The sequence below is a fragment of the Epinephelus lanceolatus genome, chromosome 3 (genome assembly GCF_041903045.1).
Source record: "Epinephelus lanceolatus isolate andai-2023 chromosome 3, ASM4190304v1, whole genome shotgun sequence".
In the NCBI taxonomy this organism is placed as follows: domain Eukaryota; kingdom Metazoa; phylum Chordata; class Actinopteri; order Perciformes; family Serranidae; genus Epinephelus; species Epinephelus lanceolatus.
The window spans coordinates 12214591-12230342 of record NC_135736.1 but is presented as its reverse complement, the minus strand read 5'-3'; the positions used below and the strand labels follow the sequence as shown (position 1 = coordinate 12230342).

General features: G+C 42.5%; 1 pseudogene across 1 annotated transcript; it reads left to right on the top strand.

Moving 5' to 3' along the window:
- The first annotated feature begins 3564 nt into the window (after positions 1 to 3564).
- Positions 3565 to 15294, top strand: LOC144462537 (uncharacterized; annotated as a pseudogene). The gene is made up of 4 exons (XR_013490821.1): positions 3565 to 3622; positions 3806 to 3920; positions 3973 to 3994; positions 4413 to 15294. The product of XR_013490821.1 is annotated as an uncharacterized LOC144462537 (transcript).
- Positions 15295 to 15752: the final 458 nt, after the last annotated feature.

Genomic DNA, 15752 nt, shown 5'->3' with positions numbered 1-15752 from the left:
GGCTGCAGCATGGCAGTAGCAGCAGCAGGCTCCAGTCTCTCTCCCCGACTGTCTCTTTCCAGAATGGATATTGGGTGACTGGCTGGGTGCTGGGTGCGCACCGGGATCTCTCGGTGGGAAACGCAGAAGCGTTCTTTTTTTTTTTTTGAAGGGAGGAAGGGCGGGAGGGGGGAGACTGGCACAAGGCGCGACACTGTTGCGTCTGCATGTTTTTTCCCCTTGGACAGAAGGAAAAAGATAGGCCGAGGGGGAGACTGTCCGACTTCTTCCAAAAGACAATTCGTTCCCCCCACCCCCGAAAGGATAATCTTGCTCAATCTGGGATGCGTGCAACACCAAGTGATCAGATATTACTGGGGCGGCGGTGGTGCCGGAGCTGGCGGTGGATGGACGGCGAAGTTCAACTTCGCTTGCAGACGCGATCTCCTCCAAGCAGCCAGACAAGCAACCAGACAGTCGGCGGCGCTTTTTACGCGAAGTCCCCATATGGCTGCGGGATGCTGACACCTGCGCGGTACGCAGGTAACTACAACCGGGCAGCATCACTCACTTCTGCAGACACTGACAGACAGCAGATCAATGGGTATGTATCGGCGTGGTCACAGGTTAAACCCTTCGCATTCCTTCATTACCTCGTCTGGAAGTTATATCTTGTGGTGTGAAAGACACTTCCAGAATCCATAGGTGTGTAGTTTCCTCCACACTGAGTCCCCGACGATGGGACTGATGATGATGATGGTGATGATGATGATGACGATGATGATGGTGTGTGTCAGAAGCTGGGTCTTTGCGGGCAAGGTGAGTCCTCAATTCGTTCAACTGGCCTACAAAGTCCCAGTTTCTGGCTCATGTGACCACCAAGTTATTGCAAATGCACTTCTGCTACATATTCATGTGTTAGAGAAAAGAAATAGGGAACAGATGGGAAGTCTCGCGGAGAATATAAATAGGCGTTTTAAAGAAGGACAGTGATATCTCAGGAGATAAAGTCTCACTGTAAAGCTCGATAAGGTCAGTAAACACACCATTTAATACCGCTGATAGGCCTGTATAACGTGAGCTATAATATTTTAGGGGAATATTATGGCAGAAACACAGCAGCCTACAGTACAGTAAGGTCATTATAAAGTCACTAATAAATACCACAGGACCCATTACAGACCGCAGGTAATATTATACCAATATTACACTTAATTTCTTTTTATTTGAATGTATGAGCTGCACTTAAGCCAGTACAGAAAAGCACATATGATGACTACATTTGCAAAGCAGCTGCAGGTACTTAACCAAAGGAAATGTAAAGATATGTAAAATTAATTATTTAATATCTCAGAGGGTCAAACGGTGAATGTCATTGCCTAATAATAGGCCAAAACCCTTTGATTAGTCAAACTTGAACTTTTCAGCCTTGTGAAAGGGAAGCATGCTTCTTAAGAGAGTCACAGAAAACCAGAGCAGAGGGTGTTTCTGTCTGATGCTTACAATGATGAACAACTTTCACATGCCATTTCTCGAGGAAAAAAAAACCCAGCCCCGCATTTCTCAGCTGGCCTCATTCTGCTGTACAGTTTTTGATAAATAGTTTTCAAAACATTTTTTTTCCCCAGCTTTTTTATTTTTGAAGTCCAATCAAAAATAGATTCGAAATTAGGTTAGGGAAAACAAGAAAATCCAAATTTACAGGGAAAATCAGCTCGTTCTTTGAATGAATCCATCTTCAAAGAGCAAAAATGATAAAAACTTAAATTGGTTCTGTTACAAGCAAATTACTCCTACCCTTCCTGAATTTAGATGTGTAATTTAACCCAAAGTTTAACCATTTCTGGAGAAGCTTACAGCCTACACTCAACATTAACACATCCAAATAGATTAAAAACAGACAAAAATCACAAAGTGCAACACTCTATTATGTCGAACAAGTGTGTAAAGTGGGGAAGAAGTTGTTTTGGAGGCCTGTTTCTATATCCGTCCTGACCCTAGCATGCCGTACATACCTCACTAATGAATTTAGCATCCTGACACTAGATGCTTTATGTAATTAATAGAGCGGAGGGCCAGGGTGGCATCTCCATGTTGCAAGTGACACATAGGTAAGACATTCGCTGAAGCATGGGATTTTTATTTTAAAAACACGAGACCTCCGTGATTATTAAAACACACCTAAAAACAGGCCTGTAAATGAAACAGACTCCCTTGGCATCACGGTAGGTGAGAAGTGGTTGCATTAATCTTTCCGTCAGTTTTATTTATTAAAAAGTTCATGCTTGATCATAAGTTATTTGTAGGCCGTGTATAACACATCAGTGGCAGGTCGTTTGTTTTTACAAGCCTGCTATTTCTTGTGAGAAGTTGCTAGGAAAGCTGTCAGAACTCCTTGACTTCTAATTAAATTCCTTTAGATGTCGGTGATATCCTTCTGCTAATTACATGTGGAGAATATTTCAAACATTCTTTGTTAGCAGATTATGTAATGTAGTTAAAATCAAATAAAGAGAATAGATGAAAATGCTTTCACCTCAGATCGGACGAGATGAGCTCAACTATCATCACTGATTCCCTCCAACGTAGCCCACTAAAGCGCAATGACACATCACAGAAAGCAGATAAAAAACCTCTCCAGCCAAAAGCTCTCCATATATGCTGCAGTAGAGTACGAGCCAGTGCGAGTATGAGAGCTGAGGGCCTAGTAAGGGAGGCTTGGTGGAATGAGCCTGGTTTGAATAAGCAGCATGGCTACGGGGAGCTCTGGGATAGTCACCAAGTGTGCTGATTAAAGTTGTGATATTAAACAGTGCTGGCTGCTACCGCCTGCCAAGCCTCTCTCAGTGGCATTTCACATTGTTTAAAAGGCCCAATCGGACTCATCTCGCCACTTGCTGCACAGTGTTGCTTACATCTTTTTATTTTCCACCACGGCTGTCTCGTATTCTCTCCTCACACCATTTGTTAGCAGGGTTGTAGTCTTACTTTAAATAGACTTTTCCTGCGTTTTCCTACAGGTTGTTTTCTGCTCAGGGTCACTGGGTTCATGCAGTTCTCAAACAGGCCACAACAATGTGTATGTTATTGTGAGCACCATATAGAAACGTCTGCTAAAGGTAAAAGCTTCAGATTGTGTTTACCTTTTCTGTGAAAGCTGAACTCCTAATGAACACATGAAGCGCTCCTTCTCGGAAATTCTGCTCTGAACTCATTCAACCCCCTTTAAAAACGTCACTGCAAATCCCAATAAAACTCTGCCATTATAAATATACAATTCATAAACACTGGAGAGCGTGCTTGCTTTTTGTGAAATATATGACCCAGCCCCCCACCCCCCCTTCTTAAAAGGTCAGACGCTGCGGTCACTCCAGGTTGTTGCATTTCTCAGCCACAATTGAACAGATACCAAAGTTATGCACCCAATTGCACTCGAGGAGCCAGCGAATGTTGTAGTTTGATCTCAAAAGTCTGGAATGAGACATAGAAAGCTTAAGCTAGGAAGGGAGGGAGGGAGAGAGAGAAAAGGCAGCAAGAAAAGTGAGGGACTTTTAGGGGCAGCTGTGTTTTATTAACCCAGTCATAATGCCCCTAAAAATCCTTATTGCTCTTGCAATGGTCAACAAATCTCCTGTTGCAGCACGTAGATGATCTGTGAACGCCATGCAGGGATTCAAATCAACAACCTGTCGCACGTTTCAGGGCCAGGGCACGAGTCGATGTTTACTGTATGTATTGGCTGCATAGGTTACATTTAGAAAGTTAAACCAAGCGTAGAAGTCACATTGCTTATTGAATTGCAGAACACGTGAATGGAAGGATGCAGTCTCACGGGAGCTGCTGAAATCGAACAACAGTAACTTTCGTCATAAGTTTCACAACACGTTTGCTGATGCAGATTAGCACAAAGTTGGAAATGTTAACAACTCTATCTTGGAACTGCACAGGCTGAATGAACAATATACTAACAATACCAATGTTTCCCTTTGGCAGACTTATGAAGTACGTTGTCATTGTATTACTGCAGTAGTTTAACATGCAGACGGGGGAGTCAATGCTCCTTGTCCTTCGGTATTTTGACTTTGCAATCAAGTGCCAAGGGATGGACTGAAAGATAGAGACAGAAAGGCAGGTAGACTGACAAATAAGACAGGCTGGCAAGCAGCGATGGCAGACTAACACAAACTCAGGGAGTATTAAGATACACAGTACAGGCTGGTAGAAATACAGGCAGGCAGATGGGTGCATAAAGACAGGTAAACAATGAGACATCTTGACAAGACAGCAGCAGTGCAGAGAGATATAGAAAATGGCAACCAGGCAGACAGAAGAAGACGGGCAGCGATACAGGCAAATACACAGATAGAGAGACAGAGAGAGAGACATTGAGGCAAGCGGGCTGTGGACTGGGATCCAGGCCTGGGTGTGGTGAGGTGGGCTGTCGTGGCTGGAGAGCGGGTGGTGTGGAGTGGAGCTCTCGATGTTGTTGAGTGAGTCATCGGAGGGAGGCTATTCTGTTGAGTTTCCCTGTGGGACGGCCGCTGCCGAAGGAAGGAAGGAAGAATCCTCTTCACATCGAGGGAAGGAGAGAGAGAGAGAGAGAGAGAGACAGACAAGGGGAGAGGGAGTGAGGGAAAGTGTGGACGATGACTCAGGGCCACGAACCACATGGTGATGGAGGAGGGAGGGAGGAATTACTCATCAGAGCATGTGGAATCTCATACGGCTATCACAGGACTGACAGTGTGCTTCCCCCATGGCTGCTACTGAGCCTCCGCCACCCAGCCGCCATCACTCCCTCAGGCACCAGCTCGACACCAATCATCTTGCTTCCACCGAGCGAGAACAGAGTGAAGGTGGGGATCAGGGTGAGCCGGGGGTCAAATTCACACGGGAAGGTTTTTTTAATTTTTAATTCTTTCATCAAAGCCAGATCCCCTCCAGTTTGGGCACCTCAGGGCGTCATGAGGCACGAACTGACAATAGATGAGTTTCTAAACTCTTTTATCAAAGCTGAATCCACTCCAGTGGGTCTGAGTCACACGACTTTTTTTCCCCAAAAGTCTCGGTCACTTGGCTTTGCGCAGCAATCCGTGTGACTGTCGAGTGCATGTTGAAAATACTGCATCATTCTCTGACGACGCCATTTGAATTTCAGCGGAGGCTGTAACAGGCCTCCTGATAAGTCATTCTGGGTGAAAGAGAATATGTCAAATTGTGGGCCAAGTGGAGCAGCTACTAAAGTTTCTAGAAACACCTGAGTGTGGGAGGCCAGCCTGGCTCAGGTTCTGGTTTTAATCAAGAAAGATAAGTATTATCAAGTGTAAATACTGAGGTATTTTGAAACAGGAGTTTCGCCTCAGTCCCTGTCTGCTTATATTTGGGTTTTAAATTACAGCAAGTTGGTGCAGCCCTCTGTGCTCTTTCTCCGAATTAGGCAATACTGTCAAAATATGTAATCAAAGGAACTTTTCAAAAGGACTGAAAATGGCTTTATGAATATGTATGCAGTGCAAGGAGAACAGAGGATGACATTTTAAGTCCAGTCGCTTCTTTTCTTCTCTGTGGCTCGGCTCACAAAACAGCTCTTTCATGGCTGTGTAAATCCATCTTTACAGTGATAAATGTGCCACTACAGAGAGCCTGTGGGTGACAAAGTTGTATTGAGTGATGACAAGGCAGAGAATCTAAACGGGTGAAAGGGCCACAGCCACGGCATACACCACGGCTTCTCTTTATCTGCTTGAGAGTCAGCAGCTGAACCTGCAGGTGTCCTTGAATGTGAGTGGTGGTGAATTAAGTGTTAACACATAGCTCAGTGGTGGAGGGGGAAGGAGTTGGCAGAAAGTTTGTACAACAGTGAAGACACGCACCCAGGTCGTATTTATATGAGTGTATGTGTCCAGTACACCTGTCGCTAAATTTTTGGTAGGCGACAATTTTTTTTATATCTGCATGTGCAGCAAAAAAAGATGGCGATGAGTACACCATGGTGGCATGACTCAACAGGTGAAAGGGGCACGCCCATGAGACTAGTTTAGGCCCCCCCCTTACCAGTGGCGGCACAGTCCCAGATCTCTCTCTCTAATAGAGGTTGCCATTAGGGTGTGGGCTGACAGTACTCCAACACCAGAAGAACCACTCAAATCCAGAGCAAACACTGCAGACAAAAGCGAGAGGGCAAGAAAAACTGGAGCAGACCTTCCCTGTGTCGATCCCTGCAGCACCCCTCTTTAAAAAATGAGAATGAACCCTTCTGACCTGCTTTTAGCCAATCAGCTTTTGTGACCGGGCTTTGGTATGACTAGAGCAAATAGAGAGGAGGGTAATCAGCCATCACGTATCTGAGATGGTAATTTTCCTGTCTTAGTAATACCTTTAGCCAAATGAATGTGACACTGTTGTTGCTGTCCACTGCCTTTGTGGATCTGCTGTGGCTGGTTGCACCAGCTCTTTGTAATCACAAAGCTATTTGTAATGTTAAGTGTTTCCTGTGTGAAGATTTATGTATCACCAAATGAAACAAGGTTGCACCACACAAACTAGTTCTTACACAGAGAGTAGTTGTGAATAAATACTGTATTTACACCCAGTAACTGCCAGGTGTAACTGTTGAATTAACATTGTTAACGTTAGCTAATATATTGCCAGTTCAGACTGAACATGGTCCAGGCACTTGATAATATGCTGTTTAAAAATGATGAAAAACCCTGGGAAAATTTAAGTATGTGATGTCTTAAAAATGAACACAATGTGCATCAGATTAGAATATGTTGTGCCAGTAATGTTTAACCTGTTCTCACCCAGATTGTGAAATAGCGATGTTTTGTCACACCCCTCAGCATCTTAAAGCGACACACAGGGCACCCTTTAGTGTCCAATATGACTCACAATTGAAACACATTGTAAAACCTCATATAAAGATCAAATTTTGGGTTATTTTTTTATGAAACGTCAGTATGTGTTGACCATATGGAACATTTCTTGTTTGACAGCACTGACTTCTGGTTTTAGGAGGGACACAAACTGTGATCTCCTGGGTGAAAGTCCGTTTTTCACGCCCTATGTGGACTTTCTTGCTCTTTACATTACATCAGTTGCTGTCAGCATCAAGTATGGGTTTACATCGGAGTTGGTTGAAAGCCTGGTGCATGTCATAAGCATGCTAAAGGGTGCCTTCAGCATCGATATCACACGCAGAGGGGTGTGACAAAATGTTGTTATTTAAAGCCCTGGGGAATGAGAACGGACTGTAATGTTAGACTTGAACTGTGTATAGACAGCCTGCTTAACAGAAGCAGCGTGTTAGCAGAGCAGTAGCGTTGTGTTGTTCATGAGTGTTTCATTCAAATTCACTGAACATACTTCAAGCCTGCTCCTCTCCATCTCCACTTTCTCATGTCTTACATTGTCGAAGTAGAAGGTACCAAATATTTTATTTAATAATTTTGTGGCGCAAAAATATACGTGCTGTACATAATAGGGTAATAGGGTGCCTAGCTAGCACACTAAACTCAACATTTGGCCATATTTTAGTTCAGTCAGTGGCACTATACAGTCTGAGCTCCAGTCAAGCACTGAGCAATTCAGTGAATGAACCTTTTGAATTAATCTTTTTAAGTAACGGATTCTAGAAATTTAGAAGTCTAGACTGAAAGGAACTCCTTTGCCTATCACTACAGAGCAGCAGCTTCAGTGCTCTGTCTTTGTCTACACAGAATGTGTTGAGGCACAGTATTGAGTGTAGGACAACTGCATTTTGCAGCGCTCAAAGCCCAACATGCAATGACTCAAAAGTTGTATGTGTAAAACAGATGTAAATACACTTGTAGCATGAAAATATGCATATCATGTGAATAAAATGTGAACTGACATGCAGCGCAAGTACTGTGTGCCATTGTTTTGATTAAAACAGAAGCCCATCTGTTACCTGAGACGGACGACTATAAATGGTGGCTGTGTAGACATGCCATAAATGACCAAATACCTTCAGCTAGGTTAGCATAATCAGATATTTCCAACCTGTTTTAATCTGCATGAACACTGCTAACCGCATGTATCTTTCCATGTTTGCATATATAAATAAAGCAAATTGGACCTATGTTCACAAAGACTGGCAGTTAAGTGTAATATATCCTTTGGCCCTTTTATTTTTTTGGAAGTTATGCTCCAGTTTGTGATTGACATCACTACATTGATTGATTTTGATCGGATGTTTCCTAGCAACCAATTTACACATCACTAAAGTATTTATTTGCTAAGATATTTCTTAATTTTTAATGGTGCAACCCAGTTTAGTAGTAAGCTTGAAACCAGCCAGTGGTTACTAAGAACTTTGGGGGGGGCAAATTTAATTTAATGTGAGAGATCCATTTAAGGATTCCAGCATCAATAAATAAACTCTGGAGGAAACAAAATCCAGCTGATCCTTTTGAAAAGGTCTGGCAGCAGTATGCTGCAATTGTAAACAGATAAAATAATAAGGTTGTGCTGCGCAGTGCAGTAAGTTTCAGCAGTAGGTAGACTGAAAGGTCAAAATAAACACCATACATGACTCCCAGGCTTCGACTCTAGGTGTAGAAGGTGTGTCTCTGTCTCTTGCACATATATCGAAATGAGATCTTTTGACCCAGGGGTCAGTGCTGTGTACACACAAATATATACTCAGTGACACACTCACACAAACACACACAGTCAGACACATTAACTCTCTACCTCTCGACCTCTTCTTCACTCACTGTTTGCTTTTCATATGGAATGTCAAACTGCTCGCAGGTATTGAACTTTTCTGCGTCGGCCTGCCTTCAGTCAGCAGCCGGGCCTCATCTTCAACTGTTTGTCTTTGTGATTATGTTTGCATATATGTACGTAAGCGGAGTGTTGATGTTTGTATTGTGTGAAACTATTTGCTATAGTATGAAGAGAAATAGTTGAGAGGTGCTCTGCTGCCTGAGCTCAAGCTCAGCCGGAATATTTTGAAGTCATTCCTCCTCTCTTCTCCTCCATCCCCCTGCAAACCACAGACAGGGACACGTCGGTTTCCAGTTGTTTTCTGGCTATTTGGGGTCAGCGATGCATGATGGCAGACCTCATCGGCACTTTCTCTTTGCATTGCAAAATTTGTTGGAGGCTCAGCATTTGTGGGCCCTGGTATTGAGTAACAATGAGCTCCGCAGGGCGATTGGCAGATGTCTGTTTGATGCTGCAGATACAGTCATGCCATTGTGTGGAGTCAGCGAGTGAGATGTGTGTGTTCACGTGTGTGTATGTATGTGTATAAAGGGTGAGGAAACGCGGGTGTTTGTTTTGGCATTAAGATCATTTGCCAAAGAAGCGGCTCCACTGCCAAAACTTGCCAAACAAACCTGCGGCGGCAAGTATCTTACCTGTTCAACCTCCTCAGTAGTTATAACAGAAAGGTGGCCATTTTACTTCCACCGTGTCCACCTCCTTCACAACCCTTTGTGAGCTAACTGTGGTAGGCGTATTTCAGTGTGGTGTTTCTTTAAAATACAAAGAGACAGCAGTGGAGGTAAGCATTTGTAGCTAACGAGGGGATGAAGTAAACATTTTCAGCTAATCAGGGGCACGACAGAGCCTCATGGTTGCTCTGATCTTTTCTTCTATTCGCTGTGGCTCACTTGAAGTCCCATTGTCTGGCCCGAGCCAACATCCTCCCGTCCAAAGGGCCTCTGTGCCAAGCTTGGCTCTGAGGATATTACAAAAAGGGAAAACCCATCTTCCCGAAAAACCTTTTTCCTTTACAGAAAAGAGGTTTTCCGCTTCTATCGAAAGCTGTCAATGGAAGTTATTCAAGCCGCTTGGAAAACATCAATTGGTTTTTTTTTTTTTATCGGTCTCATGTTGGCAAAATCATCAGTCACGGGACAGCGTGATCCTGCCATAGTTGGTTTACAGAAGAAAGGGAGATTGTGTGTGAGTGTGCATGTGTTTTTATACCCTTGATACTCTATAGTGTTGTATGCAAGTATTGTTGATCTGCAGAGCACATGTGCAGCTGGGTCTGTGAAGTATCAGCATCTGCATTGCTTTTCTAACTGTAACCTTTACAGCTGATGTGGACATGAATAAGATGTCTCTCTGTGTGTGTCTGTGTGTGTTTGGAGTATGTCTTGTTAAGTGTTGAATGAAGAGCTGTTTAATGTTTGCGACAGAGTGATGGGAGCCACAATGTGACAGGCAGGCCCGCGGCGACCTTAAGCACTGTAATGTGCCTTCTTGGAACTTCCCTCTCATTCCTTGGGCATAAGAACAGTGGCGAAGCGCCCGCCTGACTCCAAAACCAACAGTTTTGGAAATATCTTTTACATCTGCATCCCAAATATTCAGATACACTTTAATGACTCTCTGATTTGGGTTGACAGTGTTTTATTTTTCTTCCTTTATGCCTCTTGTGTTTTCTTGTTATACTTGGCTGTTTTCATCTTGACTCATCTCCTCGGTATACAGGACAGGTTATTTTGGGCAGAGTGGATGTGTGAATGTAAACAATATGTACAACATACAGTGTGGCTACATGCAGGAACAGTGTGTACAGACAGTTATTTTTATGTCGGATTCCCCTTTTTATGTCACCACATTCGACACGGACTACTTTTCTCATAAATGGTTTTCTGTAGTACACTTTGTTCATTCTTAAAGGGACAGTTCAGCCCAAAATCAAAAACACATATTTTACATCTTACCTTTAGTGCTGTTTATCAAACTAGATTGTTTTGGTGTGAGTTGCCAAGTGCTGGAGATATCGGCCATAGAGATGTCTGCCTTCTCTTGTATATAATGGAACTGAATGGCACTCAGCTTGTGATGCTCAAAGCATCAAAAAATACATTTTAAAAACTCAATAGCAATGATTCTTTCCAGAAATCATGACGCAGTTACTCAAGATAATCCACAGACTGTGTTGTAAACAATTTCATGTAGGAACTATTTTCTTGCTACTGAACAACACCTGCCAACCACGCAGAAGGAAGTGTGCATCTACTCATGGACCAGAAGCTCATGCTTTTAACAGTGCGAAATGTAGAAACACTGATGACGTCCTCCCCATCTGAGTTGTGACATTAGCGAGCCTGGTGGTGCTGGGTCATGATTTCTGGAGAGAGACATCGCTGTTTGGTATTTCAAATCTATTTTTTTGGCGCTTTGAGCACCACAAGCCGAGTGCCATCTAGCTCCATTATATTCCAGAGAGGGAAGACATCTCTACGGCTGATATCTCCAACATTCTGCAGCTCACACCAAAACAATCTAGACTGATAAATAGCACTGCAGGTGAGAGGGAAAATCTGTATTTTTGATTTATGGGTGAACTGTCCCTTTAACATAACATTTTTGGAGATACACGTCTTAGTTTTTTTGCCAAATGTTAGATGAAAAGAGCCATACCACTGTCACATCTAGATATGGTAACTATAAGGTTACTGTAAGCAGCCTGTTAGCTTAGCTTAGCATAAAGACTGGAAACAAGGGGAAACAGTGAGCCTTGCTCCACCCTGAAGTAACCAAATTCACCTACTAGCATCTCTAAAGCTCACTAATTAACACTGTTCAACTTTGTTTCAAGCACACTGAGGCCTGTAAGTCGAACTACAACACTAATGCTTGTCTGTTCAGATTCTGACCACCTGCATCACAGTCTGATCCCTGATTCTCTCAGTTTGCTCACGTCTGGTGACATTTCAAACTCCCTGTGTGCTTAATTGTAAAACAGCCTCCGGCTTTATTAAGCAAGGGGAGGATAAAGACGTCTCAAGGCAACATCAAATGAAGAGATAGAGGCTAACATTAATGCAACAAGCACAGAGTCCTTATCCTGCCAGAGGAGCCTTAGCAACAGCTACAGTCATTTCATAAATCAACTTGTTATAAAGGAACATGTACATAAAAGAATAAACACTCCCTTTTTCCCAAGGCTGTATGGGAGGACAGGGGTCAGAGGGTGATGGAGTTTGGAGGACAAACTCAGCTTGGCTTTGTCAGTCCCCCCACCCCGCCATCCTCCCCTCTGCACCCATCCATATTAACCTGCTCTAATACAGCGTGCAAAGCTAACAAAGTCTGCATCTAAAAAAGCTATTAAAGAGCCTGAGTGACTTTGTCTCATTATGTAAAATGTCAAGAGCTTGAATAAGCACCCTTCATACAATCAACTGTCCCTCCAGGAATAATTAACACAAATTTAACCATTCCTCACATTATTTGTGTGAGTTTGCAGTTTTGTCTGACGAGTGCTTGCAGATTTTAACAGTGACTGCATATCCTCACATAAAATAATCTAATTCAGAGCCACCACCACAGGCTCAGGTCAAATAAAATCAAAACTCGAACTGAACAAACTTAATTTTAAAACAGTTAATGCCTGGAGGATTTGCAGTCCCCTGATGTTGGTTTCTTGAGCAGTGCTTCCTTTCAGACTGCACATCAACCTCAACAAGCTGAAATCCAAGCAAGCCATTTGTAACCTTATACCTGAAACTAACCACTTGATGAATGCAGCTTGTTGGGAGTTGCACTTGGCGTGCGGGGAGGATTATATCTGATTTAATTTTGGTACTGGATGCACTTCATCTTATATATAGTTGCCATCATAGAGCATGTCATAGAAGCTGTCAAAATAGGAGAGAAGCAATTTGGATGCCCAATTCTAGTTTTTGGGGAGCTGTGAGTTTTCCAAGATGCTGTGTCAGTTGTCTTCCACTATGACACACGACATGGAATAAAACCAGTTATTGTCATGCCTGAAGCTCATCTCTGTAATGCCCCACATCGTTGGTTTTGGCCAGTATTGGGCTGATACTTTATCAGGATTCCTACAGCTTAAGTCAAGTTAGATTTAAGACCTTATAGGACTTTTTTTTAATGGCACTCAGGGTTAAAATTTTTCCCAAAGAAATAATACTAATAATAAAAGCATGAACTGACATCAGTTACTTAGGATTAGGGCCAGTTGCCAATATTTTTGTATCACAAAACATGACTTTTTTGGGCAACATCTCGCCTTTGTTGGTGATTTTGTGTTTTCCACTCTGCATGTGGAATTCCACTGGCTTGATTCCCATCTTGCAGAGTTTGAAAAACTTTTTGCACAAAACACACCAAGCCTTGTATGCATTTGTAATATCTGTTCAGCCATGCCACGAGATCGTGGTTAAATACCCCATGTTGTCCAGGGTACAGTGAAAGCTAGCCTCTGCTCTGAACATGCCGGATGGAAAAATAAATAAATGTTTTTGGTTTTACTACCCTAATCTGTGTCACTTAAATGTGAGAGGCATTTGTTAATTTTTTTTGTTTTTAATTGTTTCAAGTGTATACATTGCGACATCAGAAAAAAACTTCCCATGCCTGAGTAATTTTGGGACTTTTGAAAGATAAATTTAAGACATTTTCATACCAATAAAGGCCTTATTTTAGATAAACTAATTCAATGCCTTTTGAGACTTTTTAAGGATCTGCGGGATCCCTGTGTTTGCTGTTATCTTATTCCAGCATACACGTATGAGGCACCAGCTGTAATGTCTAAAGATACTTTTATTGGAACTTAGTACATATTTATTACCAGTGAGTTCCTTTCTGCTCTCTTTTAAACCTTTTTTGCCATTTTTAAACATTATCTCAATTTATTGCAAAATAACTCAAGAAAAGGTCATAAAACGCATCACTGTTTCTCGTGATAGTAGCCACAGATTTACTCATTTCTGGCTGCAAAAATCACACCACAATCTCTGCAAGATCTTGGTGGGACCAAACAAAACAAGTGCCGAGGAAAGCATGCAATCTGATGATTGATTTCAAAAACTGAATTTTTCCAAGTGTTGCTTTCACTTTTCTGCTGAGGTGTTGCCGTCAGCCTGGCGGTGTTCAACTCGTGGCTGTCAGCAATTAGCATATAGGAAGATTTGCGATGTAGCTTTGGGCACGATCTTTGTTACCACAATAGGAGCTTTTACAAGAAGAGCAGCGTCTACATTCCCAGTGTTCATGCTGCCTCTCAAAGCTGGAGCAATGATCTAAGATCGCAGATGTCAGAATAAATAATGATAGATTGCTGGACATGGATCTACAGCTCAATAGAACATAATGATACTCAATCCAATAATACCAACCCAACAGAGACAGGCCTGTGACTCCAGTGTCCTGGGACTGCACTGATATACTTCATTTCGACAGGTTGTGCACCATGCCCCAAAACAATTCTTAACCAAAACAGCAACTCATTAAAGTTTTGGAACTTTTATAACATTTTCCCCCTCTCAGTTCAAGCTCAGGTTGCAGGCAATTAGGTAGGCAAACATCACATTTGTATATTGGCTGCAAATCTGGAAGCCAACAGTATTTTATCCTGACTATGTTACATTACAAGGACTTATTTGGGTGGACTTTGGCAAGGCGCTGTTACACTGCTGCAGATACTAATGTCTTTAGTGTCATTTTGGGCGTCGTTTGAACGTCAACCTGATCCACTCTTGGTTGTCAAAGCAAGTGGGGGCTGTATGAAAAACTCTGGCAGGCCTCAACCAAATTTTACTTGAGCTGGTAACCACCACGTTAACTGTCTTTTTTTTTCTTTGTGTGATCTGCATGGCTCAGGCTCAGTGGGATGTGTTGTTCAGCATGCACGGAGATAATTAAGCGGTCACAGTGTCGTTTTCCTGGAAGTTGACTGTATTAGCGAGCTCCTTCTCTATTCTCACCTCTCCTTTTAATTTTTTTTTTTTTTTTTTGCTGGCAACTGTCACACAGAAAGCTTTGGAGTGGGTGTAAATAAGAAGACATGCATGCTTAATGAGCAAGAGTAAAAACGGCTTAATTCTTGTTTTAGCAATGTAGCTCTGCTTACTGATCCGAATGTCAAGGCTGCAGGACTGCTTAATTAAGTTGTCTGTTAACTCGAAGAGACAAACGGTCACAGTTGTTGTGTCAGTCAGATCGTATCTGTTTAATTTCATACTCTCAATGAAAAAAGTCTAAAACATCTGCAAGCAGACATTGAGATTTCACCTCCTGAACTCACTTGTCAAACAGATTAACATCTAACCATGACTTGCCAAAAGGATATAATGAGTCCATATTAAACACTGACAGTCACTGCTTGTCAGTGTTATGTGCAGTGCCGGAAAGTTAAAGGGAGAAGAGGGAGAGAAAAAAAAAAGCAAGAAGTAAGGAATGGTCTTCTACTTTCAGATTTACAGCCATGGGGTCACCAGTGGAAGTGGAGCTGGAGCAGAGTGGTGCAGAGCTCTGCTGCTCCTCCTCCTCCTCCTCCTCCCTCCTGGCCTCCTTCGCCTCCCCTGCTCCCACCCAATTCTTTTTTTTTTTGCTCTCTGTTACTGTATATGGGTCATACTGCGATTGTACATGCGGGTAAATAAGTTCTCTTTTCCAGTGAGCGTATGGAAAGAAGTACTCAAACTTGTACCTTTAGGTAAAAGTAGCAACACAGTGGAACAATGCTGCATTTAAAGTAAAAGGTCACGCTTAGAACTTACTGTACCAACACGTGTACCTGCCACATCAAAATGTGCGTCAAAATGAGCGCTCATGGTGACAGTTGATGCCTTGATTCATTTACAAGTAAGAAGTTTTTTGAAGGTTTTAGCCTAATTCTTCAGTGTTGATGAAGTTTAATTGAAACAGTGTTCTATGAGCTTTTTCTATAAAACCCTTTTTTCTGTAACTTCTAACTACAGACTTGCAGCGTCATTAAAAACAATTGATTCATATAATTATATGAACTTGAGAACATGTAA